The following is a 12,846-nucleotide window of genomic DNA, read 5'->3' on the forward strand; positions in this document are numbered from 1 at the left end:
GTGGAAGCATGGCCTCATCTACACTACATAAAAGTCCAGATACTGATTTTAAAAATGGCTCTAGGCAACACAGCTTTAGCATTGATTTATCTGTGAATGAACAGGACTAGTTTGATTCATTGGCATTCAGAGGTTCATAGAGCTCAGGGGCAAATTCTCTGCTCATAAGACCACATTGACTTCAGTGGAGTTATGTCTGCAAATATTTTGGCCTGCAGTGTTCAGCGACATTCAGGAATTGCCAAATTAATTAGAATATTTTTGCAACTCACTAGTTCCCCACAATATTTGGATGAATCATTATCACAATTAATCCAAACATTAAGTGAAGCAAATTAATCAGTCTTCACTTGCTGTTCTTGTGTTTTCAATGTTTAGGTCGCCGAGGCAGGGTGGGCATTTCAGACATGCCTACAGCATTCTCCATATGTGGCTTGTGCTCTGGTTTTGTGAAACTTGTGTAAGTCAGCTTAATAGTGACCTATATTCATTAGCATAAATCCATCAAGAACTGACTTAAACTAAATATATAGGCAACTCTGAAACTGAAATAAGAGTGTTCAGACAAGAGGTATTATCAGTAACTAAATAGATAGTCAGTGCAACTTTTGTGAGTAGACAAAAGCAAAGTGAGCGATGAGCCCAAGTTCCATGGAATGTCAACAGAAAGAGCACCACACAATTTGCATGACATTTCATACGGTGAAAAGATAGCAAACAAACCACAGCATCAGAATTACTACATTCTAGAAATCATTGAGAGGAAGATAGGTATGCAGGAATAAGCTGTTTCTATGCAGTGCTTAATCTGTAATGAAAGAGCTGCTGGGGCTCAAGCAATTGGAGAAATAGAGCTTCAGAATAGGTTTGTAGAGTTGGAAAATGAAGAAGGGGCTCAGCAGGTAGTCACTGAAGGTGACAGGGCAAGGAAGAAGAGAAGAGCGGTTAGTCCTATAGGAAAAGGGGAAGAGTTAATGGAGATTACACCAAATATGAGCCCCAGGAGGATACAGGATGGGTTAAAAAGGATTACAAGGGAGAATGGGAATGGAAAAAACTTGCAGCCAGAGGGAACAGGGGATAGACTGGAGAATAGCACCGTCACTAGGAAAAGGCAGGTCTATGTGATTGGGGACTCTTTACTGAGAAGAATAGATAGGCCTGTAACCAGAGCTGATCCAGAAAATAGGAGGGTGTGCTGTCTTCCAGGTGCTAAGATACGGGATGTAGACCTGAGGTTAAAAAGGATTCTAAAGGGAGCGGGAAAGAATCCCCTAATTATCCTTCATGTGGGAACAAATGATACGGCTAGATTCTCGCTGGAAAGTATTAAGGGAGACTATGCTAGGCTGGGGAGGACGCTTAAGGAAATTGAGGCTCAGGTGATCTTTAGTGGGATTCTGCCTGTTCCTAGAGAAGGGCAACAAAGGTGTGACAAGATTATGACTATCAATAGATGGCTTAGGCAGTGGTGCTATAAGGAGGGCTTTGGGATGTATGGCCATTGGGAGGCATTCATGGATAGAGGACAGTTCTCTCGGGATGGACTTCATCTGAGTAGGGAAGGAAATAGACTTCTAGGATGGAGGCTGGCACAACTGATTAAGAGAGCTTTAAGCTAGGAATTTGGGGGAGATGGTTGGGAGATGTCCAGGTAATCTCCACGCCAGAATTTAGCATAGAGTGGAAAGAAAATGAAGTAAGAGTGGATACAGCTGTAGGTAGGAGGAAGGGCAGTGTAGATACAAGTCTAATAGGTTATACTGGTAGTAAAATAACCGTGCCTAATAGGGTACAGAATGAGAGTGAGGCCAAACAGCAAAAATTAAGATGTTTGTACACTAATGCAAGGAGCCTAGGTAACAAAATGGAGGAACTAGAGTTACTGGTGCAGGAAGTGAAACTAGATATTATAGGTATAACAGAGACCTGGTGGAATAGTAGTCATGACTGGGCTACAGGTATTGAAGGGTATGTGCTGTTTAGGAAAGACCGAAATAAAGGTAAAGGTGGTGGAGTAGCACTGTATATCAATGATGAGATAGAATGTAAAGAAATAAGAAGCGATGAAATGGATATGACTGAGTCTGTCTGGGCAACAATTAAATTGGGGAAGAAAACTATTAGAGCCTCCCCTGGGATAGTGCTTGGGGTGTGCTATAGACCGCCGGGATCTAATTTGGATATGGATAGAGCCCTTTTTAATGTTTTTAATAAAGTAAATACTGATGGAAACTGTGTGATCATGGGAGACTTTAACTTCCCAGATATAGACTGGAGGACGAGTGCTAGTAATAATAATAGGGCTCAGATTTTCCTAGATGTGATAGCTGATGGATTCCTTCAGCAAGTAGTTGCTGAACCGACTAGAGGGAATGCCATTTTAGATTTGGTCTTGGTGAGTAATGAGGACCTCATAGAGGAAATGGTTGTAGGGGATAATCTTGGCTCAAGTGATCATGAGCTAATTCAGTTCAAATTAAATGGAAGGATTAACAAAAATAAATCTGCAACTAGGGTTTTTGATTTCAAAAGGGCTGACTTTCAAAAATTAAGGAAATTAGTTAGGGAAGTGGATTGGAGTGAAGAATTTATGGGTTTAAAGGTAGAGGAGGCCTGGGATTATTTTAAATTAAAGCTGCAGAAACTATCGGAAGCCTGCATCCCAAGAAAGGGGAAAAAATTCATAGGCAGGAGTTGTAGACCAAGCTGGATGAGCAAGCATCTTAAAGAGGTAATTAAGAAAAAGCAGAAAGCATATAGGGAGTGGAAGAAGGGAGGGATCAGTAAGGAAAGCTACCTTATTGAGGTCAGAATATGTAGGGATAAAGTGAGACAGGCTAAAAGTCAAGTAGAGTTGGACCTTGCAAAGGGAATTAAAACCAATAGTAAAAGGTTCTATAGTCATATAAATAGGAAGAAAACAAAGAAAGAAGAAGTGGGACCGCTAAAAACTGAGGATGGAGTGGAGGTCAAGGATAATCTAGGCATGGCCCAATATCTAAACAAATATTTTGCCTCAGTCTTTAATAAGACTAAAGAGGATCTTAGGGATAATGGTAGCATGATAAATGGGAATGAGGATATGGAGGTAGACATCACCATATCTGAGGTAGAAGCGAAACTCAAACAGCTTAATGGGACTAAATCGGGGGGCCCAGATAATCTTCATCCAAGAATATTAAAAGAATTGGCACAAGAAATTGCAAGCCCATTAGCAAGAATTTTTAATGAATCTGTAAACTCAGGGGTTGTACCGTATGATTGGAGAATTGCTAACATAGTTCCTATTTTTAAGAAAGGGAAAAAAAGTGATCCAAGTAATTATAGGCCTGTTAGTTTGACATCTGTAGTATGCAAGGTCTTGGAAAAAATTTTGAAGGAGAAGGTAGTTAAGGACATTGAAGTCAATGGTAAATGGGACAAAATACAACATGGTTTCACAAAAGGTAGATCGTGCCAAACCAACCTGATCTCCTTCTTTGAGAGAGTAACAGATTTTTTAGATAAAGGAAACGCAGTGGATCTAATTTACTTAGATTTTAGTAAGGCGTTTGATACTGTGCCACATGGGGAATTATTAGTTAAATTGGATAAGATGGGCATCAATAGGAAAATTGAAAGGTGGATAGGGAATTGGTTAAAGGGGAGACTACAACGGGTCCTACTGAAAGGTGAACTGTCAAGTTGGAGGGAGGTTACCAGTGGAGTTCCTCAAGGATCAGTTTTGGGACCAATCTTATTTAATCTTTTTATTACTGACCTGGGCACAAAAAGTGGGAGTGTGCTAATAAAGTTTGCAGATGATACAAAGCTGGGAGGTATTGCTAATTTAGAGAAGGACAGGGATACCCTACAGGAGGATCTGGATGACCTTGTAAACTGGAGTAATAGGAATAGGATGAAATTTAATAGTGAGAAGTGTAAGGTGATGCATTTAGGGATTAATAACAAGAATTTTAGTTATAAGCTAGGGACGCATCAACTAGAAGTAACGGAGGAGGAAAAGGACCTTGGAGTATTGGTTGATCATAGGATGACTATGAGCTGCCAATGTGATATGGCTGTGAAAAAAGCTAATGTCGTCTTGGGATGCATCAGGAGAGGTATTTCCAGTAGGGATAAGGAGGTTTTAGTACCGTTATATAAGGCACTGGTGAGACCTCACCTGGAATACTGTGTGCAGTTCTGGTCTCCCATGTTTAAGAAGGATGAATTCAAACTGGAACAGGTACAGAGAAGGGCTACTAGGATGATCCGAGGAATGGAAAATTTGTCTTATGAAAGGAGACTCAGGGAGCTTGGCTTGTTTAGCCTAACTAAAAGAAGGTTGAGGGGAGATATGATTGCTCTCTATAAATATATCAGAGGGATAAATACCAGAGAGGGAGAGGAATTATTTAAACTCAGTACCAATGTGGACACAAGAACAAATGGATATAAACTGGCCACTAGGAAATTTAGATTAGAAATTAGACGAAGGTTTCTAACCATCAGAGGAGTGAAGTTTTGGAATAGCCTTCCGAGGGAAGTAGTGGGGGCAAAAGATCTATCTTGCTTTAAGATTAAACTCGATAAGTTTATGGAGGAGATGGTATGATGGGATAACATGGTTTTGGTAATTAAATATTCATGGTAAATAGGCCCAATGGCCTGTGATGGGGTTTTTAGATGAGGTAAGATCCAAGTTACCCGGGAAAGAATTTTCTGTAGTATCTGGCTGATGAATCTTGCCCATATGCTCAGGGTTTAGCTGATCGCCATATTTGGGGTCGGGAAGGAATTTTCCTCCAGGGCAGATTGGAAGGCCCTGGAGGTTTTTCGCCTTCCTCTGTAGCATGGGGCACGGGTCACTTGCTGGAGGATTCTCTGCTCCTTGAGGTCTTCAAACTACAATTTGAGGACTTCAATAGCACAGAGATAGGTGTGAGGTCTTTTTTAGGAGTGGTGGGTGAAATTCTGTGGCCTGCATTGTGCAGGAGGTCAGACTAGATGATCATAATGGTCCCTTCTGACCTAAATATCTATGAATCTATGAATTTTTTTACTTTCATAACTGATGCAGCGAGGCCAGAGGACTATGAACCGTCAAGCCTAGAGGTGCCGGGGCTCAGCCCTGCCAAGCCCTGGCACACATTAAGCACTGGTTTTATGGTTCTGTGATTTGGGTGAATATTTATTCTCAAAATTATGGGAGAGGATTTTTGTTTGTTTGCTTTTTGGGTGGGGGAGTAAGAGTTTCAGGACATTCAGAGTTAGATTAAATTTACATGAAACTCAAAACTCTGGTACACTGAATATTCAAAATTCAGGTAATCAGACTGCCTGAACTGTGACCCTGTTAAGATACCACTCTGCCATTTTCTTTGCTTGTATGCAGATTGTAAAATGTGCACCACGGATTCTTCAGTTCTTTGTTTCCTGTATTTTGTTTTGTTTCTGGTGGTGGTAATTTCAGTGTGGGGTTTGACTGGTAATTGACCTGCTACGTAAATTGTTGATTCCTTTTCTTGATTGAGAAAGGTATTACTGATCCAACAGTTTGAATGTTCTCTCATAATAACAGAATTTTCTGTTTCAAACAGGCCGTTATGCCCCAGGGATTTTGCTTCATAGATTGATGGTAAATGTTGCCCACTGAGATCACTCCCTAGCACCTTGGGCTCTGGGTACCACCCAGATGACTGACAAACCACCCGGATCCCTCCACCCTGGTGATGCTCAATAGAGATGAGAGGGTTGAAGCCCAAACCTGTGTATATATACATACTATACATGTGGATATCCATGGGCATTTCATCAACATCAAACTGGGATGGTCAAGGAAGGTGCATGATGCATGCATCTTTAGGAACACTGGCCTGTACAGAAATCTGCAAGCAGGGACTTTCTTTCCAGAGCAGAAGATTCCAGTGGGGGATGGTGAAATGCCAATAGCAATCCTGGGAGACCCAGTGTACCCTTTATTCCAAAGGCTCATGAAACCTTAGATGGGAAATCTGCACAGCAGCAAAGAGTGCTTCAACAATAGGTTGAGCAGGTGCAGAATGACTGTACAATGTGCCTTTGGCAGATTAAAAGCATGCTGGTGCTGCCTTTATGGAATGCTAGACCTAAATGAGGAAACTATTCCCATGGTGATAGCAGCTGGGGGCATGCTCTATAATAGCTGTGAGGCTAAGGGTGAAATGGGGGAGTGGGAGAGGTTTAGGTTGGATATTAGGAAAAACTTTTTCACTAGGAGGGTGGTGAAACACTGGAATGCGTTACCTAGGGAGGTGGTAGGATCTCCTTCCTTAGAGGTTTTTAAGGCCAGGCTTGACAAAGCCCTGGCTGGGATGATTTAACTGGGAATTGGTCCTGCTTCGAGCAGGGGGTTGGACTAGATGACCTTCTGGGGTCCCTTCCAACCCTAATATTCTAGGATTCTAGGATTCGATGATAAATGTTTCCCACCGTGTGGAGCACGGAAGCGGATCACCTGGTGGCTTATTTTAAGCAGCCAGATACCAGGACTACTAGAGGAACATAACGGGAGGCTGTTGGAGTCAGGGAGGCTTTGAGACAACATTTTGACAATGAACCCCAGTCATGTGTATTTCTACACAGCACTCTGCCACGCTTTGTTAACTTGCTGCTTTGCATTAAAATTTTGATGATTCCTGACCAGGATTTGCAGTCAGCAAGTGTATAACTGTCAGCAGCGACCACCATGTGTCGGCGACAAATAAAGATTGGTATCTTTCAGAGTTTGTTTTTATTAAATAACAATTAACAACACACACAAAAGGATTGGTGGGAAGGGAGAAAAAAGCGTATGGCAGTACGCTCTCATAACTGTGTGTAAATCCAGCTATCGTTTGGGAAAGTGTCCAAAGGGATGGATGGAACGGCACACAGAGATGTTCTGGGATGTTGCAAGGAATGCGGGGGAGGAGTTTGGGGAAGGCATGGAAAGCAGTTCTGTAATGGCTGGTGAGGGAGCACTCATGTGTTCTGCCTGGAGCATGATTAGGGACCTCAACATTGCTGTTTGCTCCTCCATCATTTTTATCATCCACTCCTGGCCCTTTACAATGTGTTCCTTGCTCTCCTTTCTGGCCTCCCTGTGAGTTTGAATTATTTTTCCTTTAAAGTCTTTGTCCACTCCCTGTATCCTCTTTTTTCAGCCTCAGAGGATTGGAGCACTTCTCAGAACATGTCCTCCTTGCTGCACCTTGGTCACTTCCTTATTTGGTGGAGGTGCTCCCCCAGTGTGTAGGAAGATCCCCTGAAGGCCAAATCTATAGAAACACAAGAAACAATTCACAGAAGCATGATTTTTAGTTCACGCACAGCACTGAACTAGGTGTTTTTTTAAAGGGATCACTGCAGGTGTCTAGGGACAATATTGCTAATTCAGCCACCATTTTCCACAGGTGGGGGTCATAGAAGCCAATATCTCACTCCTGAGGGTAAGCAAGGATGCAAGGGTGCATCTCCTACAGGCATGGGATTCCAGACCCACTCGGCTGGGCCTGATGCTCACGGGGAGGGAGCTTGAGAGGGAGGTGAGGACCTTGTATTCCCCATCCTTCAGACACATTGTCCAGTATCCATTCCCAGGTGTGAGTCTGACTGGCCCCTTCCTGCTCACAGATTCTCTACAAACCCCCAGAGTCCAGCCTGTCTTGTCTCCCACCTCCACCTCCCAGTAACACCTCCCGTCCATAAATCCCTCAGCACCCAGGACAATGGGGAAAGTATCAAATCTCTTAGGATTATCGGGAAGATCCTGTGGGGTATGTCCATCTCTCACATGTTTAAGATCCTCAGACCAGGATGAGCCAGGGATTTGATGTGTCTGGATCCAGGGTCATGTTCACTGGGGAGAGAGTCACAGAATCAGTGCCAGGGTCAGGGGCTGGTCACTAGGATGAAAGGGAAATTAACCTTCATTCCCATTAATCACTGTGTCATGGGGCCCCCATGCAATGCCAGGAGGAAGGATATGCCCCAGGGGTGGGAGGGGAACCAGAGAGTTGTGGGGAGGAGCAAGTGTGAGGGGGTTGGGATCAAAGGCTGGGAGATGGTTGGGCAAGGGAAAGGGTTTCCACCCACAGGAAGGAGGGACAAGCACCAAAGGGACAGAGAGGATTGAGGGATGGTGCGGGTGTCAGGGGGGCTATAGGGGACAAGGGGAGATGTAGTCACTGCGGGGCAAAGAGCAGGAGAGGGAAGGTGCCTGAGGAAGAGGAGGTGAGGTAACGGGGAGGCACCAGAGGGACAGAGAATGTTGAGGGGAGGGGCCTTCATGGGGAAGAAAGTGGTTGAAGGAAGAGCCAGGTATCAAGACGGCAGAGGGAAGGGGCTTGCATCAGTGAGGCAGAGGGGGTGAGCAGAGAGCCAGATGTTGGGGGTGAGGGAAGATGTAGGTATCAGAGGGTGTGGTGGGGCAAGCGGAAGAACAGGCATCAAAAGGTGGAAAAGGCAGGTATCAGTAGTAAGAGGGGGGAAGAGGGAAGGGACAGGCCACATGGGAATAGAGGCAGAGAAGAGAGGAGTGGGACAGTCACCTGGGGAGAAAATGGGGGCAAGGGGAGCCCTGGGCACCAGAGGATAAAGGAGTGGTGAGGAAAGAGGTGGGCACCCAGGGTTAGAGGGGGGCAAAGGAGAAGGGTGGGCACCAAGTGGGCAGATAGGGAGAAAGAGAGGGGCAGGCCCAGTGGGGCCTGAGGGGGGACAAGGGAAGGGGTGGGAACCACTGAGGCAGAGGGCAGCGAGAGGATGTAGCTGATCTGCAACTGCTAGCAGCCAATATCTCTGATGATGGGACACTAGATGGGGAGGACTTTGAGTTACTACAGAGAATTCTTTCCCAGGTATCTGGCTGGTGGGTCTTGCCCACATACTCAAGGTCTAACTGATCCCCATACTTGGGGTCAGGAAGGAATTTTCCCCTGGGTCAGACTGGCGGAGATCTGAGGGATTTTCACCTTCCTCTGCAACATGGGGCATAGGTCACTTGCAGGTTTAAACTAGTGTAAATGGTGGATTCTCTGTAAACTTGAAATCTTTAAATCATGATTTGAGGACTTTAGTAACTCTTCCAGAGGTTAGAGGTCTATTTCTGGAGTGGGTGGGTGAGGCTCTGTGGTCTGCAATGTGCAGGAAGTCTGACTAGATGATCATGATGGTCCCTTCTGACCTTTGAGTTTATGAGTAAAGTAGATCCCAGCAAGGGACTTTTGTTTCAGATTTTTCAGATTACATGGAGTTATTTAAGTAGTGCCGAAGAGGGTAAACTGAGGCAAGGTACTTGCAGGGCCACCCTGAGGCAGCTGAGTGGAGTACTTAAATGTGCTTCCCCTGACTATATGGTATCAGAAGTGGAATCTGAGATCCCATTCCACCAAGAACGGATGACCAAGCAGCATGGCACAAGCACTTCCATGACGGTGGGACATTCACTCTCTCAAGGTAGTGTCAGGAGGGCAGCAACAACTATGGGAGTTCCAGCTCCCATATTTCGAAGGAACTAAGCAACCACAGTGGTGCCTCAAAGAAGGTCAGTGATTTGAAAGAGTCAGCCACCACAGACAACCACAAGAGAAGAAAGCACAGGACTGGTCCAATATTAGGTACCGACCGTGGGCAAGATGGGCAAATAAGATGGGGTTGGCCCCCAGAAACCAGGATGCTGAGACTGGCCTGGTTTCCCAGAAGAGTCAGAGAAGAGGGGAGTTCCAGGTTATTAAATACGTCCTGCCATGGGGAAGTCATGCCATCCTGCCATGGGGAAGTCAGGCCTAGCTACTGTCATGTCAAAACTGACGACTGTAGGAATCCCTTTTTGCTCCAGGAAGAGTGACCCCTTCATGGGTTTGTTTCAAATGTAGGGAAAGGGACATGTAAAATACTGCTTTCCTACAAGAACTCTGGATTTTGGAAAGAAGGGGTGTTGCTATGGGGCAGTAAGAATTTCTAATACTGGGCAAAATGAATAGCTAAGAAAGTAGGTCCTGGGGTATAAGCTTCAGGGGAAGAGGCCAGCCAAGGGTTTCAGACTTCGCTCCGCTTACCAGGGGTATCTTAAGTTCACTCCCAGATTCAAAGTTTGGGAGTTTGGGGAGACTGAGTAGCTCCCTCCAGAAGTCTGAAAGGACTCCAGTAGAAAAAGGTGCAACAAGAAGCTCTAGAGAACAGCAGGCTCTCTGGCCCAGGGCAGCTGGGGAGAAGGCTAAATGTGATTCAAAAGTTTTGGTGGTCTCGAGAGATGGGTGTTATAAGAACTCTGAGAGGGATATTTAACAGGTATGTAATTAGCAGGCCCACGTGTGGACTTTCTCATAGAAACTGGCCAAGCAATGGGAGCAAACCCAGTAACCAGTGGACAGGCAGAAGGAGCTACTCACAGGGCAGGAGAGAAGCCATCTGGTTGTGAGTAAGAAGAGTAAATGAGTCAAGGCTCTGAAGAAGGAACATGGCATTCAGCAGAAGAAATTCTGCTCTAGCTTCCAGAAGCCCAGCAGTTGAAGATAAAGCTCCAACACCCGTGTGAGCCAAGTACCGGGGAGATTATTCAAATGTAGGAGAAACTCACAGCTGCTGAATGTACCAAGTGCCAGGCACCACACCACAGGGATGAAGTGGCAAATGCAATTGTCAATACCCCTTGTCAAGGATCCCTGGTCCTAAACAAGAAGAAACACCTGGAGCCCTGAATAGTTCAGCCAAGAGAGGAGCAAAGCAACAGGGAGACGGCAAACAAGAGTCTCAAGACAGCCAAACTGCAGGCTGCCAAGGTAGAAAATGAGCCATGCAAGGGGAAAGCTACTCAGGAGCCAAAACTGAAAGAGCTTGAACAAGCCCTAGGCCTTGTGAATGAGATGCTCCAGAAAGGGCTACAGAACAGGAGTAGTGTGGCTGGAAAACTAGAAGAGTGTTTGCTGGGATATATGAGCCTGCTACGCTGGTTAGATGGTAGTAACCAGGAGACCTTGAAACTGAGGATATGTCTGCATTTGAGATAGGAGGTGTGATTCCCAGCTTATGTAGACATACCCTCCCTAGCTCTGCTCAATTTAGTGTGCTAGCTGGGGAAGTACAGGCACATTGGGCCACCCATTTGAATACATACCAAAGAGGTCCAGGTGAGTTTGTACTTAGGTGGCTAGGTCAATCTGCCACCTGTACTACCCTGGCCACATGGCTATCTTTAGGTGCTAGCCTGGGTACATCTACGTGAGCTGGGAATCACCTCCCAGCTCAAATGTAGATGTATCCTGAGACAAAAGAAGGAACAGCTCCTAGAACAAGTTAAAGAACTAGAAAGGCTAAAGCCAATGGCTCAGGAGATGGCAAAGATGCATGAAGAGGGCTCTGGTATGTGCGATAACACAGAAAGTCCAACAATAAATTACCAGGAGGCTGCATGTACACAGGGGAGAGGAGTGATGCTGTGGGTGTCCTAGAGGACTTTTTGGGGGAACAAGTTGATCACCCACAGAAGGACTGGATGTCGATGGGCACAAAGACAGAGGTGGGGGCTACAAGGGAAGCTACACTAGTGGCCATGTCCTCTATAGCTACCCAGCAAAGCCATCCACTAATGAACTGAAGACAGCTAGAAGAAAAGGTTGCTGCAGCTGAAGGGAGTAGGGCAGAAGGCCTTGCACAACTAAACACCCTCCAGGCCCAAAGGCTGAGGTCTGGCAGGCGCGAGAGGAGATGCAAAGCTCAAGGGACTGGATCTCAGCCCAAGCCATCCAGCAGGAGCAGGAGCTGGCCTGTCTTAGCACTGAGAAAGTGACCAGGGAACAGCAATCTTTGTTGTTGCAAAAAGAGATGACAAAGCTCCAGAACCAGTTTAAGATTGAGGGTGGAATGAAGCCCAACTCTGAGACACATCCGATGTTGGAGATCCCAGAGGCTGAGGTGATGGCCTTGTGGCAAGAGCTGAAATTATGCCAGAGAGAGAAAGCATGGCTTCTCCAGAAAACTGATCAGTTGGGCAGTGAGGTATACCAGCCGGCTGGAGAAAAGAACAGCGCTGAGGTGGGTTTAGAGGTACAGGACCATTGAGTGGAAGATGGGCTGTCTGAGGAGGGGATTCCACATGCTGAAAGGAAAAGCCACCATGTTAATTACTTTAAAACACACGTTCAAGAGGAATCTGAAATAATAAGGGACAAGACAGGGGACCTCTCCCCCAGAGGCCTGAAATAGCAACACAAAGCCTGAACCAGAGCAGGTCTAAAAAGAAGTCCATCCTAAAGGAAAGGCTGTCCACCCCAGGGGAGGAGCAGAAAGGTACTTTTCCAGCTGATAACATTGCACATGGTCATGTGGGCTGACGAGGATCTGAAATGGACTCCCCTAGCTCCTTTATTGAAGGCTTCAGGAAAAAAAGATTCAGTGTTTAATAATTAGAAACATTAACAAGAAGATAGTCTGAGTAAAAGATTACCTTGACTCCAAAGGGTGCATGTGAGTCTACTGGGGGATGCTGCTGTCCCAGAGACCATGAGGCAGCCTTATGCTGATTGGGCCAGTAGGCTTGACTGACAAAGAGTACAGTAATTAATTGTAGTGTAGACATGCCCTTACAAGGAGTACAAGTTGTTGTGAGCTACTCCATGCTGAAGACTATGGGGGATTTTACCCATCACATGAGCTACATAGAATGTTGGGGACACAACTCCTGGTCTCTTCATACTTTGGAATAAGGGCCTTGCAGATTTCCTTGTGGCAGCAGGGCAGGAAGTATCCCCTGTAGAATATAACCGACATTACCCATGGTCAAGTCTACCTTTGGGTACAGGGGGGATATGTCACGGGGACTAGCCCTTTAAGGGGAATCAGTGC

The 12,846-nt window shown here is 45.5% G+C and overlaps 1 long non-coding RNA gene across 1 annotated transcript; it reads right to left on the bottom strand.

The window, feature by feature from the left end:
• Positions 1-6,740: 6,740 nt before the first annotated feature.
• On the bottom strand, positions 6,741-9,768 carry LOC140897838 (uncharacterized). Its single transcript, XR_013634538.1, has 2 exons — positions 7,799-9,768; positions 6,741-7,283 (listed from the first exon to the last, which is right to left on the bottom strand). It is a non-coding gene; the product is annotated as an uncharacterized LOC140897838 (long non-coding RNA).
• Positions 9,769-12,846: the final 3,078 nt, after the last annotated feature.

The sequence above is a fragment of the Lepidochelys kempii genome, chromosome 14, assembly GCF_965140285.1.
Source record: "Lepidochelys kempii isolate rLepKem1 chromosome 14, rLepKem1.hap1, whole genome shotgun sequence".
Lineage (NCBI taxonomy): Eukaryota > Metazoa > Chordata > Testudines > Cheloniidae > Lepidochelys > Lepidochelys kempii.